This window comes from Crocodylus siamensis, chromosome 4, assembly GCF_052110815.1.
Source record: "Crocodylus siamensis isolate JL-2025a chromosome 4, ASM5211081v1, whole genome shotgun sequence".
NCBI lineage: Eukaryota > Metazoa > Chordata > Crocodylia > Crocodylidae > Crocodylus > Crocodylus siamensis.
In genome coordinates, this window is record NC_143398.1 from 10,824,160 (window position 1) to 10,841,184 (window position 17,025).

At 43.1% G+C, this 17,025-nt stretch overlaps 1 long non-coding RNA gene across 1 annotated transcript in view; it reads right to left on the minus strand.

Annotated features, from left to right (window-relative positions):
* Positions 1-16,649, minus strand: part of LOC149865471 (uncharacterized) — a 32,051-nt gene extending 15,402 nt beyond the window's left edge. Inside the window, exon 1 of the long non-coding RNA XR_016442150.1 lies at positions 16,516-16,649. This is a non-coding gene — a long non-coding RNA (uncharacterized LOC149865471). The remainder of the gene's footprint in view (positions 1-16,515) is intronic.
* Between the last annotated feature and the right edge of the window lie 376 nt (positions 16,650-17,025).

Consider the following 17,025-nt stretch of genomic DNA (forward strand, 5'->3'; position numbering starts at 1 on the left):
AGGTTTCTCCTCTTAAAAATGAATGCTATTTTTTATGGTAATGAGTTTCAATTGCTTTGTTTGTGTGGCTCTTGTCAAACCCCTACATCAGTGCTTTCTTGTTTACATCAGCAAAAACATGGAATCTGGCCTTGGAAGCAAGGTTACCCAAAGTTCCTTCCAACCTTTATATAATGGAAAATATATACAAGATGAAAGCACTTCTGCCAAAGCTTCTAATGTGTTCCTTACATGTGTACAAGCTCTAGTAGAAAATTTAGATCCTGCACTATTTTAGGTTGGTTGGTTGTTTTTTTTCTCATTTTGATATGTATGGGAAAAGAATCAAGCCCTCTATGAGATTCAGTGAACAGCAACTTTTTCTTATCCTTTTCCAGGCTGGACTTGAACAACCCAGCATAAGTAGTTCATGCAGATATTACATTTGTTGTGTGATTGGCTCCCCTGAAAACATTCTACAGCCGTGCCAGATACATATGCATGACCTGAGAGCAGTTTGAAAGTGGCCGATTACAGGACAAAATAATCCTCATTTGATTCTAGTTCCCTAGGGTCAATCTGTCCCATGATCAGGGCTGGACTTAGGTAGCCCAGCCCTGCTCCCCATATTGTCTGCAGGAAGGGATGAGGGAGTGTGCTGTGGGCTAGGGTTTGCCCAGCTTGAGATGGGGTGTGGGGGGTAAGCTAGATTGAATCCCCAACTCGTGGCCTCCCCCCCAGGCTACCACCCTCCAGCTCAGGCTGCAGCACACTCCTCCTCCATTCTCTGCCCTCTCTTCCTGCAAAGAGCACTGGAGCTGAAAGGTGGGAGTGAGGCTAGGGGAGAGAGGCTGCAGGCAGGCTCCTGGGCCTCAACTGGCTCCAAAGTGGAGCTTGATTCCTGCCCCTAATAGAACAGGTGAACATCTGTTGGGTCAGGGGGGCCACTCTAACTCATGGCGCTTTAGCTAAAGCACCATGAGTTAGAATTGAAGACCTATGTATCTGTCAATGCCCAAAGAGTATATCTTGGTATCACAAGAAATATCTAGCCCAGGTGCATATAGGCACATTGCCTGTGTTGTTCTCTCATGCTTACCAGAGACATCTCCCTAAATGAGTGACTAGTTTTCTCCTGCTTATTTGTAACACAGTATTACAGATCTGTAAGACTTTGTTTTCTGTGAGTTCTGAAAATCCCTCTTGAATCCAGACATTCAGCATTGTTTTCATCACACTTGTACTTTGTTCCACTTTTAGTAGCAGCATGATGTCAGTCACATTTAAATCAGATGAAAACCTGAATTTTTCATATTAATTAAAGTTCAATGGATTCCTTATAAAGAATAGATGAAAGGAGCAGAAGTGACAGGGGAGTCTTGTAGGCTGGATTTTCTGCAGATTAGCTAAAGCTGGTATGAACTTCCCCTGGCTTTCTGGAATGTTTCCTGATTTTGAATAGATTGACAAACTAGGTTTTACATAATACTCCAGGAGCAATTACCTTAGCAGTTTTACAATGTAAAAAGGAGACAAATAGAAAATGCTCCAAAATGCTCTGTTAACCCAGCAACCAAATTCATCCCTGAGACAAGGATAAAGACTGCGTAGTTTTACCCCAGGAATTAACATGGCTCCAATGTTTAGAAGCCAAAATAGAACCATTTAAAATGTATACCTAATTTATTAGCCAATAGTTTTAATTTGAGAGGGAAATTGTCAGGCTGCTGCTACCACTCCTCCGCTTAGGGTATTAGATGGTATGGACATCTGCAAGGTACCAACATTCTTCTACCCCAAGTCTTGGAAAATCCACCAATGAAACAAAAAACAATGTAGTTCCAAATGCACAGGTGATTGGAAGGAGAAAGCATACAGTTCATGTCCAAGAACTGCATACATGTCTCTTGTGTTTGGTCAGCAGGAATAAACAATAAAGCCATTGTTAGAATAAGTCCAAATACAGAGACCTATCTATCATCTATTGTCCCATATTGAGCTCAAGTGTGAGAGAGAGGAGAGAAAGATTCCTACTATTCCAGTCCCAACATGCTACAGAACCTTTGTATCAATCTCAACTTTTTTTTTTTGGCATGGAGACAGGTTTAGGATTTAAATATATATAAATGCATATTCATAATATAAAATAATATATAAGTTGCTTCAAATCCTCTATTTTTCAGTAGGAGGCGTTAGTTACAGCTATAAAAATAGGACAAAAAAGTGAATCTGTTTGCAAAATAGGTATCTAAAAATGGAAAAAATATTACAAATATTTTCACCTAGTTAAAAACATTGTAAATAGGAAGTAGTGACACATCTCAAGTCAGCCCTCATTTTTCTATATTCTATTTTAAGCAGACACTTGCCGTTCACAAAGTATAAGTAAGATTGCTTAACCAATATCAGCAAAAATCAGAGTTGTGGAGTTTTGTTTTTTTTTTAATGAATCAGTAGAGGTAAAAAACAAAATAACACAGTGACAGAATCTTTTGCCTAACATCTCATAGTATGCCATGAATGTCAGTATATTTCCATGAACTAATCTCTGGTCTCATCTCTATTTTGTAGGGATGTAAATATTGTTTAACAAATGATCCATTTAACATCCTCTAATTATGTTGGTTAGACACTTAACTGATAACAGATATCTACCCCGGGCTGGCAGGGTATGGAGCCCAGGACTTGCCCTTCCCCACCTCACTATGGGGAAGGGGCCACAGCTGCCTGCCTGGAGCAGCATGGGATGGTGGTACATAGACCTGCTCAGAAACACCTGCTGCTGGAAGCTGCTCTCCAGGGCCTTGGATGGGGAAGGGGATGGAGGAGACAGAGGCAAGCTCCACCAGACAGCATAGCCCATGTGATGCCATGGGCAGCAGCAGGAGGTGAGAGGCTTTCTTAGCCTGCTACAGCTGCCAGCATTCTGGGAGAGAGGAAGCAGACTAGCTATGTGTACTAGTCCCCCCCCCCTTGCCCATTACTCTCCCCATCCTCTCCTCCATCCTTCTCTCCCTTTCTTTCTCCCTCATGCTTGCCCTGCTGCCTTCCTGTTCCAGAGACAGCACATCATTTCCCTTCCCCACCAGACTGAGCTCCATGCTAAATGTTAACTGATAATGCATTACTGGTATAAATATACTTATCATTTAAACATTTAACCTTTCACATCCCTACTATTTTGGAGATGAGGAAACTGAGTGAGTTATTTGCTCAAGGTTGTAGTTCAAGTTCATGCAGAACTTAGAATTTTATCTTCTGATTCACACTGCCATGTCTTCATTATAAAAGTGTACTGTCTGCTCTATGGCCCTAGTCAAAACCCAACCTGTGTGCATTGTTTGAGTCTAGAATGACCATGAACTACCAGTATGATACAGCTGTGATGAAGGCTACTGCAATGTTAGAGTGCATTAGATATGAAGGAGAGATGAGGAAGCACTAGAATACCATATGTATTTCAGATAGATAGATTACACTTTTGAAAGAGCCACCTGGATACCATGTGAAGTATTGCTGCAGTGCAGAAGAAACACCCCCCTGAATTGCACACCACTCCTTATGACATATCATACTTCCCTGGAACATATGGTGGTGGTCACCAGCTGGTTGATCATGATCGATCAGTAGATCCTGGGGACTCTTGAAGTCTATCTTGAGCTGGGAGGGGTTCAGCAGATGCACACATGCCTGCACTTGCCTCCCCCAGCCCAGCAGGTCAGTTGGTGGGGGGGAGAAGAGGTGGAGGCCCAGAGGGTACATGCAGTGGGGCTCGGGGCAAAAAGCCCAGCCTGCAGCGGGAGCCACCTCTGCCGAGCACAGATGGGGGGGCACATGCCCCCCCACAAACATGGGGCACCGCCACCAGCTGCAGCTCCAAGGTAGGTAGCGGAGCTGGCGCAGGGGCAGGCCCTGAACAGCCAGCACAGTGCAAGGGATGGAGCCATGAGTGGCTTGTCTGGTGGGGCATAGGAAGGGGTGGCACATAGTATGGGAGGGCATGGGGGGGCACTTGCCTCTGGATCTGGCCATGGGGCAGGGTGGGATGGGCTGTGGGCTGCTCCTGCCAGGCTGTTCCCAGCTGCACTGTGCTTGTGCCAGGCAGTGGTGGCGGTGGCAACGCTGCGAGCGAGGCCACAGAGGGGAGCTGTAGGCCTCCCAACCCTCACTCCTGGTGTCACAGTTGCCCACCCCAAGTGCAGCATGGGCCAGGACTAGTGGGAACAGCCCAGCACAGCCTTCCCCCCCCACACACACCCCTAACCCCCCAAAAGACGTGGACTGGAAGCCTGTGGGCTGGAAGGCTGCACTGGGCCTGGCCCACACTGTGAGTCAGGTGGGCCATTGTGGTGCCAGGAGCAGCGGTTGGAGAGGCTATGCCCCCCTCCATGGCCTCCCTCACAGCACTGCTGGCATTGCCTGCCCCAAACATGACCTGGTCAGGAACAGCACAGTACTGCCCAGCCCGCAGTCCGTCCCGACCTGCCCTGTGTGCACATCTGGGAGCACACATTCCCCGTGCCCTCCCAGGCTGTGTGCCCCACATCCCCATGCCTCCCGGATGAGCCATTCATTGCTCCGTCCCCCGCCCCAGGGTGGCTGTGCTCCCTCCCTCCCCACCTTTGTGGGGTGCAGGCAGATCAAGGCCCCAGCAGTGTGGGAGGGAGTGGGGGCTAGGGCTGGGGCTTTGAACTGCCCCTCACAACTGCCCTTTCCTCTCCTCCCTCCTCCCTCCCCTCCCCACGGACTTACATGCTGCAGGGGAGGGGGGGGTCAATCTTGAGTTCGTTTTAAATTTCCAAAGTGATCTTGGACCTGAAAAGGTTGGAGGCCACCGCTATACAGAAAACTACAAACAATTGCAAACCATACTAGAAGGAGACCCAGTTCTCAAAGAGATCTTCCCAGGACCACCCATCCTATCCTTGAAACAAGCACCAGACCTTGGCAACCTCATCACCAGAAGTAAACTTCCTAAGGCCCAAAATACACTGAATTGGATCCAGACCATGCTAACACAAGAAATGTAAAACCTGACAACACATCTCCACCACCCCCACATTTACTACAGCCCACAACAGCACCATCAGTATTCCTGGATCTTACACCTGCACCTCCACAATAATATATCTTATCCAATGCACCAAATGCCCTGATGGAAAATACGTAGAAGAGACCAAACAACAACCGTGCACCAGAATGAATGAGCACTCAACATCTATCAAAGATAAGAATACCCAACTACCTGTGGGGGGACATTTCTCACAAGAAAAACACTTTCTGTCCAATCTCTCAGTTCTAATCCCCAAAGGAAATTTACAAAACACCTTTCACAGACAAGTCTATGAACTTCACTTCATCAACCTACTGAATACAAAAAATGTTGAACTAAATGTAGACATTGAACTGATGACACATTATAACCTACCTAACACCTGAATCCTCAGGTAAACCCTCCACTTTTTACCAAATATTCTCAGTTCATTGCCACCCCCCCCCCCCCCCCCCCCCCCCCGCCCCCGGTCTCTCATCTTTTGACTTCCCCGCTTCCACCTCAATTTACATCTTAACTGACTGGCTTTCTTGCATAGGTACAATCCTCTGACTGCTTTACCACTCCATCCAGGAAGAGTACAGACCATCTGTAGACACTTCCTCAGACTGACAAAGTGTGTTTGTGCTCAAAATCTTGCCAAGTAAGAACATCTTTTCCAACTATTTGATTTGGTCTAATAAAAGATACCAGGTTTACCCAAAGAACCTTGTAAAGAACCTTGTCTGCCTATATGTATTTGTGATCACTGGTATTAAAAAAAAAAAAAAAAGATAAACTGAAAGGAGCTTAAAGAAGGATCAGTAAAATAGTCAAGGGCATGGAGATCTTTTCTTATGAAAGATCAAGGGAGGCTGGCTTTTTCATTTAGTAAAATATGGATTGAGAGGAGATATATGATCATCCTTTCCAGGTATAGTTTTGGCATGAATATTTGGGAAGGAAGAAAGCTTTTTAGGCTGGAAAACAACATTAGCACAAGAACAAATGGCTATAAATGGGCTATAGAGACATTTAGATTGAAAATTAGAAGATGATATCTAAATATATGATTTGGAAAAATCTTCCAAGCAGAATGGTGAGATCAGAGAACCTGAATTTGTAAAACTAAACTGGATAAGTTTATAGAGGGGATAGTATGAGAGGACTGGAAATTGTGGCACACCAATTAACTTTAGTGATGCTGAGTCCCTTGTCTGCAGAGCACGGGATGGATAGACAGGTAGCTTTTGTCTTGTGTAAGGCATTGGGTAAACCTCCACCCCAGGGCTTCCTTACTTCAAAGGGTGTTGCTTCTCCGATCGGCCGGAGCTCATCAATGTTCCTGCACAGTAGATTGGAGAAATAAAACCACAGGAAAAAACACATGGAACATCTCAGCAGTCCCATGCAAGTTTTTGCCGTGGTTTTGAATACCCAGGATGCTTCACAAAACTTCACGTTTGCAGGTTTAGGAATCCACATGTGAGATATCTAGGTTCTGTTGTATTTAGAAAACCCAGAGGTTTCTGGCTAGCAACACTTGCTCTTTGGCTCTGCATCAGTTTCCAAAATTAGTTGCCAATCTGAAGTCAGGAAAGATTATTTTTCCCCAGGTCACATGAAGGCTTTTGCCTTCCTGTGGATCGTGGGGCATGCCCATTTTCCTAGGATCTCCTGAGCATATATTAACCAAGTGCTTCTTTGTCACTGCATTGGGAAGGCATTGGCAATGCCTTTGTCATCCCTGCTTTCATCTGCGGCATGTTATAAGTTGCTCTATGTATTTGTGGGTGATGGTTTGCAGTGGTAATTTTGCAGGGGGCTGGGCTCACTAATATTCTTGCCACTGATTTTGTTTGGCTTCACAATGGAGTCTTAATTTTGCAGCAATGAGGTTGATCTTTGTTTTCCCTTTGAGTCAACTTCAGAGCAGGATTAAGCCTTAAATTAGTTTCCTGGGTTTTGCACAGGTACTAAGGCCCACACTCCTTTAAAGGTGTTTTAGGTATTTAATGCCATTGATTTCCGAAGAACTTAAGTGCCTGGAACATCTGTGAGAATCAAGGCGTCTATGCTTCCATAACCGAAGCCTTATAATGTAAAACCATAAACAGCTAAGGCCTATCTCATATAAGGAAAATGTGAATTTACCAGTTTATATGGCTACTACATTTGCTAGCTCTATCAGCAAATAAGGTTACACTTTTCATAAGTATTTGAGGAGGACTTATCAGAATAATACGGTCAGAACTTGCGTGATGTCCGTTTCTTTTCCAATCAGGAAAGGTTGCAAAAGGCTTACAACTGTGGCATGCTAAGAAAAGCTCTCCTCTTATTTTATTTTTTGTTCTATACAGATTTGGTTCTTTTACTCTCTACTCTTTGTACTGCCTGTTACAGGGGTTGGAAATAAATCTTTTCATTGTCATCTGAATTGAAAACTGTCTACAGGGCCCTAAACAATGGGTGATGATAAACATCAAAGTAGAAAGTTGCTGGGAGGTGTCGAACAGGTACCATGGGGATTTGTTTCAGGTCAGGTCTTATTTAATATCTTAATTTTGGTCTAGCAGCAAGGAGTAAACAGAATACTAATGAAATTCACAGATGGCATGAAATCAGGAAAGGTTATGAACACTGGTGAAATAATGCAAAATGCAGATTAGGAAAATGGGCCTATAACAAAATTATATTTAACTCAGAAAATGGCAAGATAATCCCACTGCAGAAAAAGAATTAATATTCAGTAGCAACAGGGATGTAGGTGACCTAAAATGCAGTGATAATGAAGGAGACATGGGGTGAAAGTAAACAGTAAATTAGATGTGAGACTGCGACGTGAAGTGGCAGCAGAAAAAAAGGGAATAGGGTGGGGGGAAGAGGCAGTTTGGGAATGATTACAAAAATCAGAGCCATCATGACATAGGACAAGAGCAATGATTATCTCTCCCTGAAGAGCTACACCTGGCATATTGCATCTAAATGCAGGTATCTCATTAACAGCAGCAAAAAAGTATTGTTGAACTACACAGACTTAAGGGAAAATCAATATTATTAGAGGTTGTAAGGACTGAATTTGTTTTAGTGAGGAAAAATTAAAAGTTAGAGTATATGTATGTATGTGTGGCTATATTAACCTACAACTATTTGAAGCTTTTTGCAGCAGAAGAATAATTTAGGGGTTGCCAAGGAGCAATGGGGTAGAATTAAAAATATCAACATTAAGATCTAATGGACTGTAAAATACTCACTTATGGGAAGAGAGGGAGTCTCGTAGCTTGAGTCATTTAAAAAAAACTCTAGTAACTGTATAATAATGAACCTTGCCATGGTAGGAAGATGGACTCGATAGCAAAATAGATCTTTCCCATTTATATCATCTGTTATTCCCTACTGTCTTTATCCCTTCCATTTGGAAAAATGTTGTTATTGGAACCGAGGGTTTCAAACAAGCTGGAGATTTACTTTTTGCTGTTCAGTTCAGCATCGCCATTAAGATTTGTAGGGGATTTTAAAGGTCAGAACAGACGATTATGTTCATCTGGACTGACCTTCTGTAGCACGGATTTTACTATTTTAGCTATCTGAGCAATTCTAGAACTCTGGTAATGGTGTCATATTGTGCATTTGGTACTTATGGCAAAATTGCAGCTAACACATCCACTGAGTCTGAGCTTTGACTAATTATGAGTTGGTTCCAGTCTCTGCAAGTTACCAGTTACTGCACATGGTCATCAGTCTTTTTTCTTTAAAATTTTAGATTTCTATTCTGACCTGTCCAAAAGACTTTGGACTAACGTATTAGCAGTTTAGCTCTGGCCGGGTACAGGCATTTAGTTTCTCCTGCAAGAGTTTCTGCTTTCCCAGGAGGAACAAATATTCAGGATTTTTCTCCCTGAGCAAAAAGGGAGGAAAATAACCTGGAAACAACCAAGTTGAAAAACTGTACATATTCGCATTTGAGAGAAGTCACAGTTCAGTCCTCCAGCATTCCCAGGGTGCTTTGCTTTTTCCCACCCCCAGAGACACTGGGTCACTTGCTGTGCTGGACTTTACTGCTCCAGCTAAGTGGGGAATAGAACGCACCCCCTTTACAGTCTCCACATCGTGCTGCAGGAAGACATGGGCTGACCCTGAGCAGCCCGAGTCAGCCAATCAGGGCTGCCTTATGCTCCCTTGCCATTCTGTCTCCAGGCAGACTGAGAGAGCCCACAGAGCAGCACTGTGAGCACTCTGCTCTTCAGGGGCTCAGCATCCAAATGTCTGTTTGGGTATGTCCAGGTAAGTTGTTTTTTTCACCAGAGAAACAAATTCAGGAAAATTCTCCCAGATCACTTGAACATGTGTAAGCAGCCTCTGTTCCCAGGGACCTAGGTACGTTATTAAATATTTTCTGTACCTTCCTTTCATGTTGAGAAAATAAAAAATAATGCACAATAACAAATAATGCAATCTTCCATAAAGTGCTATCAACATATGGAATTTGTTATAATTATGCATTGTGTATTCTGGAGACTTCATTTTATCGCTGTCTTTAGTATAAAGTAAATACATTTTTGTCCCTCTAAACAACTGATTTATTTGTTTCCAAAAACTCTTAGCTATAGAGTTATAGGATTTTATTAAAGTTTTTATGATCCACAAGATGTTTCTCAGCAGATAGCGGTTTTAAGACAAATCAAATTTTAGGCCTAAATTACATGTCTTTTTACAGCTGGCACATCGAGTTCTTATTTTATAGAGAAAGGCTTCCTTTTTATGTACAATACCTAACAATGATTAATGACTTTCATTGTTAGGACCAAAACTTTAATGAAATCTACCGTAAGTGCTGTAATAACCAATAATTGCCTAAACCGAATTATCCAAAGTCAATTGAATTGTGAAAGGGGGGGAGGGCAGTGAAAAATCGCTTCCTACTTCATTAAATATGATATGCACAATACATGATTCCTAATTGTTTAATACCAGAAATTCAAATGAGTAACTGTAAATTGCAGTTTGTTTGTAGCTGCACCAGCACTTATTTAAGCCCCTTGCTTTTTTTCTTTTTCTTTTTTTACATCATGTGGAATGGTCTTCGAACTTGAAATCACTTTCCCCCCCCTTTTTTTCTTTCTTTTTTGTTTATGTTCTCATTTGGGGTGGGGGGTTGTGGGGGAGGGCTTTATTTTGTTTTCTGTTAACTCAGAAAAGTCTCAAGTAGGGGACCAGAAAATTGCAATAGCCAACAGGAGCTGACTATTGCACACATCTATCTTTGGGATCACTTGCTGCTTAACCCAGCGGAAGTACAATTTAGTGTAGAGATTTATATTGGGAGGTTTGCTGAAATTTTGAAAAGTTCAAGAAATACACGGGAAGCTGGATACAGAGGGCATATATTCTGTCACACACTTCAGCCCCTGTACAACAACCCCCTCACAAGACCCGGCATGAGGAGTATGCCTGCAGCACACGGCACAGCGGGGATTTGGAGCTGTACTGCAGCTAATAGACGTCTTAGGATCCAGAGGAATCATTCAGAGCCTGTGACAGCTTCTCTAATTTACACCAGGGGCTCCTGCCCCCACACCCACCATGAATCCCAGAACTTCGAATAACCTATGACCTCTTCATGTTTAGCAGTATTAGTCCTGAAGGTCTCTGTGGGCTGCAGCTAATGGTAACATATGCTTCAGTCAGTACTGCAGCTTGTGTGAAAAGTGACACGCTCGTACACGGCGAAGCAGTTCGGATGGTCGCACACTCGGAGGGTATGCCTATGCCACACTGTGGGAGGGGATAAACACAGAGCATATCATATAAATGAGTTCCTAGCAGGCACGGCAACTAGTTAAACCATCAAATTGGACTCGGCAGGCACAGCCTCTGTTCATCATTACTTTTATGTGCAAGGAGTCATGGACCTGGACCATGCTGCACAGGCACAGCTCCAAGGCGCTTGCAATACTCCACACGCCCATATTATACCCCAAAGCTATGTTAAAAGAACATTAGGGCTCAAAGTCAAGCCCTCCAAATGTGGGGAATTTACAGAATTAAAATTGCATGTGCAACATCAGGCCATGTGCACATGTGTTTGTCTCAATGTTACGATCGCATTCAAGCTGTGATTAGACCGTCATTCTGTTTCCACTTGGCACCTTCTCTAAATTCAAGCTTGTTGCCTATGCTCTTTCATACCCTAGTTCCCAGTTTCCTCTGCCAGGCTTCTACTGCCTTTGTCTGGTTTCAGTCCCATCATCCTCCCCCCCACACACACACACACAACACACTCCCTGTCCAAGTTTACTCCCCCTAAACCCACTTCACCTCTTGTGCCTCTGCATTTGAACCAGAACATTTCTTTTCCCATGCTGCCAGAGCTGAGGAGGAGATAAGTAGTGACAGCACTAGAGAGGCAGGCTGCCTGAGCTCATTTCATTACAAGCAGGGCTGGATTAATGCACAGGCAAACTAGGCACATGCCTAGGGCCCTAAGTGAAGCAGGGGCCCATTTGCCCTTATTTTACATATTATAATAGTTGAGTGAAAAAAGTAATACAAATATAGAGTATTTAGTAGGGGCCCACAAGTTTGTTTGCCTAGGGCCCACTAAAGAGTTAATACAGCCTTGGTTACCAGTCCTGAACCCAATACATGCCAGAGCTGTAACTGCTGTTAAAGTCTAACCTAGCTCTGGGCTGGGGACTACTGGTTTCTGATGAACCCTTCAGGGAAATGAGCTGCAGGTCTCTTTTGAGCGCATGTGAACCCTTCAAACTGATTCAGAGAGTTTGCAGCGTTGCAACTTGCAACCATGCAGCCATACATCTGTCATGTGCACATGCTAATTCACTAGATTACGTGTCTTGAGCCCCTTCTAAAAGCTTGTAACGTGGCTGAATTTGGTTACATTTTCACAGGGACAGCAAAATGTAAATCTTGAATCCCCCCCAAACCCGCTGCCAAGTTTCAAGGCATTGTTTAATGCATGAGCTCATTAGAATTTCTCTGAAAATACTACTGTAATATGTGAAAACATCATATGTCTCTCACCTTGGGTTCTGGGAAATGGTTGCCTTTGGGCTGTTCAGCAAGCGACTAACCTACAGTATGGAAAACTTCATCCCAATTTTGAGTCTGACAATAAGTTACAAGCAAAAAAACCCAGGGTTTTAGATTGGCAACTGTTGGGTAACCTCAAGAAACTGTACGGAGAGTCCTACATATAATGGGCATTTCTGTAGATTTTATATTATTCCTCGATTTTTTTGTCAAGACTGCAAGACAATGAAGAAGTAAAGGTAGGCTAACTAAATGATGATTCATTGATTCTCTACATCCTGATGTTTCTCTGCATGAGATGCTGACTGAGCAGTAGCTTGTTACTACCGCGCAGTAGTGTTTCGTGGCACGAAGCGTGACACAATGCCATTCAGGGACACTACGGCACAGATACTGCACAATCATTCAGTACTCGTATATGCACATGCTAAATGCACAGTAATGCCTGCACAATCAGCATTTCGTATAGACGTGGTGAGTGGGTTTTCAATTTGAAAGCAAGATTTGTTCAGGTGATATCTGCAATCTGTGCCTTCTTCAGTCCTCTTGGTTTCCCCAGAGATTACCTCAATTAGGTGCTAATAGGAAAACCAAATTGCAGGGTCAGTGCTGCATTGCAAGGATGTCTTTTTTGACTAAGAGTTCAACAAACACTCCTATCATATGTGTCAGGATTTACTGAGTACATTTAGGGATGCTGCCAAAGTGTTTGGAGTGCCTTTGGCAGAAGAAGAAACAGCTGGTCCCATCAAAGTGATCACGTTCTTAGGCATTAAATTAGAGCCTGAGAATGATGTGATGCCTGCCTAGGGATAAGCTTCATAATCCTAAAGGGTTAGTGGCTCAGAAATTGCAGGCTAGGATAGTAGGTTTAAAACAGTTTCAATCGCTTCACTAACCAATCACTTGAACTTTGGAGGAGTAGTCATTTATACAAGGTGTGTGTTTCCATACTGACTAACTCCATGTCAGCAGTGACATTATTGTTATACAAGGTGATTAAGCACATAACTTTAGCGCTGAATACCATTTCGGGGAGGCTTAGCTTATATCAGATAGCAGCTCAAGTCAGTGCTAAAGCAACAATGAATTATGCATAGAGGTGTATTATAAATATCTATTTGAATATGTTTGTAAGCTATACTGTGAACTTATGGTTGGCTCAGTGTACTGTCGAGGAGATAAACATTGGAGAAAATAAAATATGCATATATAATCAGTACTTTTAAAACAGGTAGTCCATAGCTGTTCAAACTACTGTGGTATTTCTTAAACTTTGAATGGAACAAGTAAAACAGCATTAAATGTTGACTTTATAGTGTTTCTATGGTATGCTACAGGATTAGTTATATTTTGCAAGCCGTGTTAAAAGACTTATTGCCTTTCAGTGCATTCAAACACATATACTGAGCATCACGTTCACCCAAACACCTTACAAATCTATAAGATAATAGAAAAATCAAATCAGGTTGAAGACAGTTCAGGGAAACATCTAGTCTAATCCACTGCTCAGGGTAAGATTATTCCTTGTCTAAGCCAGTCCGTATAGATGTTTCTCTAATATGCTCTTAAAAGCATCCAAGGATAGAGATTCCCCAGCCCCTCTAGGTAGTCTGTTCCAATATTTAACCACCCTCCTAGTGAGAAGGTTTTTCCTAATTTTCAAACAAAATTTCCTTTGCTGCAACTTAAGACCATTGTTCCTTGTCTTATCCCCTGTGGCCACTGAGACTAGCCAAGAAAAATCCTGTTTATAACCATCCTTCAAGTATTTCAAGACTTTCACTAAATCCCTGCCCCCTTGCCTCTTCTTTTCTCCAGACTAAATAATCCCAGTTCTTCCAACCTTTCCTTGTAAATAATGTTTTCTAGACTTCTAATCACTTTTGTTGCTATCTACCAGATTCTTTCTAATTTGCGCACATCTTTCTTGAATTGCAGTGTTCACAACTGGACTCCAGGGGCACTTGTACACATGACAGCAAGACAATGTACACGTCACAAAAATTTCTCTTTGTGTGGCTCAGTGGCATCGCACTTTACATGTACATGAGTTTTGCGGGTTTTAAATTAGTTCTCATCATTACAAACTAAACCACATCCTGATGTAGTTTAGTTTGCAGCGTTGCAACTTGCAACAATGAGGCCATTAATTGGTCACGTGTACATGCTAATTCACTGAATTACATGTACTGCGTCCCTTTGTCCACCCGTCGCCACTACAGTTTGCAGGTATTTGTGTGCAATGAATGTTTTAGGGCACCAGGTGTAGCTCCAGAGCCTGGCATGGATCAATCTTCTGCTCACCTCTTTTTGGTTTTTTTACTCTATTGAATAAATAATTCAAAGAAGCCGTTTTTTGTTTGTTGTCTCCTATTTCATTTGGCGTGATGGGTGGGCGTCCTAGGGTGTGTTGGGGTGTGGAAGATCGGGGTGATCCCAGTCTCTGGTGGAGATTGATCACTGTCTGCTGTATATGTTCTCCCTTCTCCATTATTGGGGATAATGCGGTGTGTGGTGTACCCTGACCCCCTCAGTGCTAGTATAGAAATCCTGCACAGTGAAGCATGTTACTGAAGACTTTTGCTCTGAGCATTTCACACCTAATAGGAGGTTAATGGGTCCCCAAAGATCTCTTACTGCCCGGACAGCTGCCCAGTTCTTACTCTTTACAAAAACAGGAGAGGTGAGCTCTGGCCCTGTTGGGTGTTTTCTGGTCTGAGCATTTAATGCAGTTAATGCCTAATAGGGGGTGAATAGATCCACAAAGTTTCCTTGCAGTCTGAACAGTGACCAGTCTTTGCAAGTACAAGGAGGTCATCTCTGGCCCCGTTGGGTGTGTTCTGCTCCAGCCAGAGGAGGGATGGTTACAGGAAACAAATCCTGCTGGGTGTGGGACCTCTGTGCCCCCTCCCATCCCTGCATCTCTAAACCATCTCTTCAGCTGGCTGTGGTGTGACTGCCCCCCATAACGCCATTAATTCGCTCGCTGCTTTTTTGTGAAACTACCAAGTGGGGTTCCTATCACGAGCCTAAAGTGTGGCCATTTTATGAATAGCAGTTGAGTTCTCTCATCATTTATTCCCTCACCGGCTATTTCTCAAATGCACATCTCACAGCGTGTGCTGCTGGGAGCGATGTCTTGACACATGGGTCACTGGGTAGCCTGGCTCTGTTCCACAGCATCCAGAACAAACATGCCTATAAGATACACAGCGTTGCTACAGGTTCAACCAAAGCCCCCTCCCTGGTTTGACCCTGCCTGGCCCCCAAATGTCCCAGGTGAATCCCTCTCTTTGGCGACAAAAGTTGCAACACTTGAGACCTCACCAAGCAGAATAGATCAGAAAAGTCCCCACCATCACCACCACCTTGCCTTTCACTTGCAAGTGATGTTCCCATGAATACAACCCAGTAAGCTGTTAACATTTTTTTTCCATCAAGTGCACACTGTTATCTCATCTTATGGTCAGCAATAACCCCCAGGTCTGCTTCAGCAATGCTGCAGCCTAGCCAGTCATTCCTGTCTCTACCTGTGATATCATTTCTAAGTAACATATGGAGAAGTGGAGGCTCAAGGTCATGCCATAAGAAAGTGACAAATAGCAACATCGCCCCAGGTTTTGCATCCCACCCCCTATGTCGTAACCGCTAGAACAGAAGATTACCAAAGTGTCCCTGGGGAGAGATGTTGTTGTTGTTGTTGTTGGAGACCCTCCCCATTTGTAACCACATGGACAGCATCTCCTTTCATCTATGAGTGTAGAATATCTGTCAACATTATGAAATTGCTGAGTGCATTTTTTTCAGCTGCACTGGAATGTGATTTAGCAGCTGGAAACAAAGAGAAGAGCCACTGCCGTGTGATCAACTGGTTCTCTGGAGACCAGCGGCCGGCGTGCTGTTGAACATAATTGACCAGCAGCTGCAGTCGGCTGAACCCCTAAAAAATCACGATTATGAATAGAAGTTGCATCCTTTTACTTTCACTTTGTTCCCCAGGTGGGGAGGGAGCCGGTTAACATTACGCGTCTGCCCTTTTAGGAATAGTTTGTTGAGTAGAACCTTAAGACGCAAGCATTGGAAAGGCTATTATGCAAAGCTGGATTAATTTATCAAAGTACCAAATCCTGTAGATATTTTTATGCCAGCCCTTTTTTGATTGTTATGAGACAGCAGGGTGTACTTAGGGGATCATCACAAATGTATGAACAATGAATTCAACTACAGGCGAGGCAATGGAGAAGGACGGGGATGTGTAACTGTCAGTTATTAAATCACCCTATCTACAGAGGTATTGTCTTCCTCCAATATGGGAGGTTGTAGAAAGAAAGCTGTACATAAAAAGATGTGCTAACAAGCCGTGTGGGTTTTTTTTTATTTCCCCTTCTGGAAAATATATATCAATGGTCATTCAACATACAGCTATCATTAGAAATATATCAGCTTACCTTTCACATTGTCAAACCATTTTCATGTAATCTGGGAGATTTTTTTTCCTGTCATATACTGGTGAAAAGTATATAGCTCAGCTCATCAGATGTAGGATTTCTACGACAGTACACTTGTGAAATAACGCACTGTTTTCAGCAACTCGGCAGACTGTACAACAAGTATTCAGTGTGCGGCAGATGCCACGCAAAAAGCTTCCTTTAAAAAAGCTTTTAATTACTGTATATCTTTGTTTAGAAGCCACCCTACATTACCTTTTCCATGTGAGCTGCAGGGGAAGGCAATTAAATATACCAGAAAGCCACCCTCAATTTAAAGCTGCAGGAGGAAGCAATTAGGTGCAATAGAAGCTGTTGCTGCTAAACAGAGGTATACGGTACACAAAGTTTCCAAAGACTATACTATTCAGACCTAGTTAACACAGACTGTAAATCTCAAAATACGTGGCTATACAAGGTTGAAGGCTGTAACCAGATGCATTGCCTATGTGTATATCGAGATTCCTCACT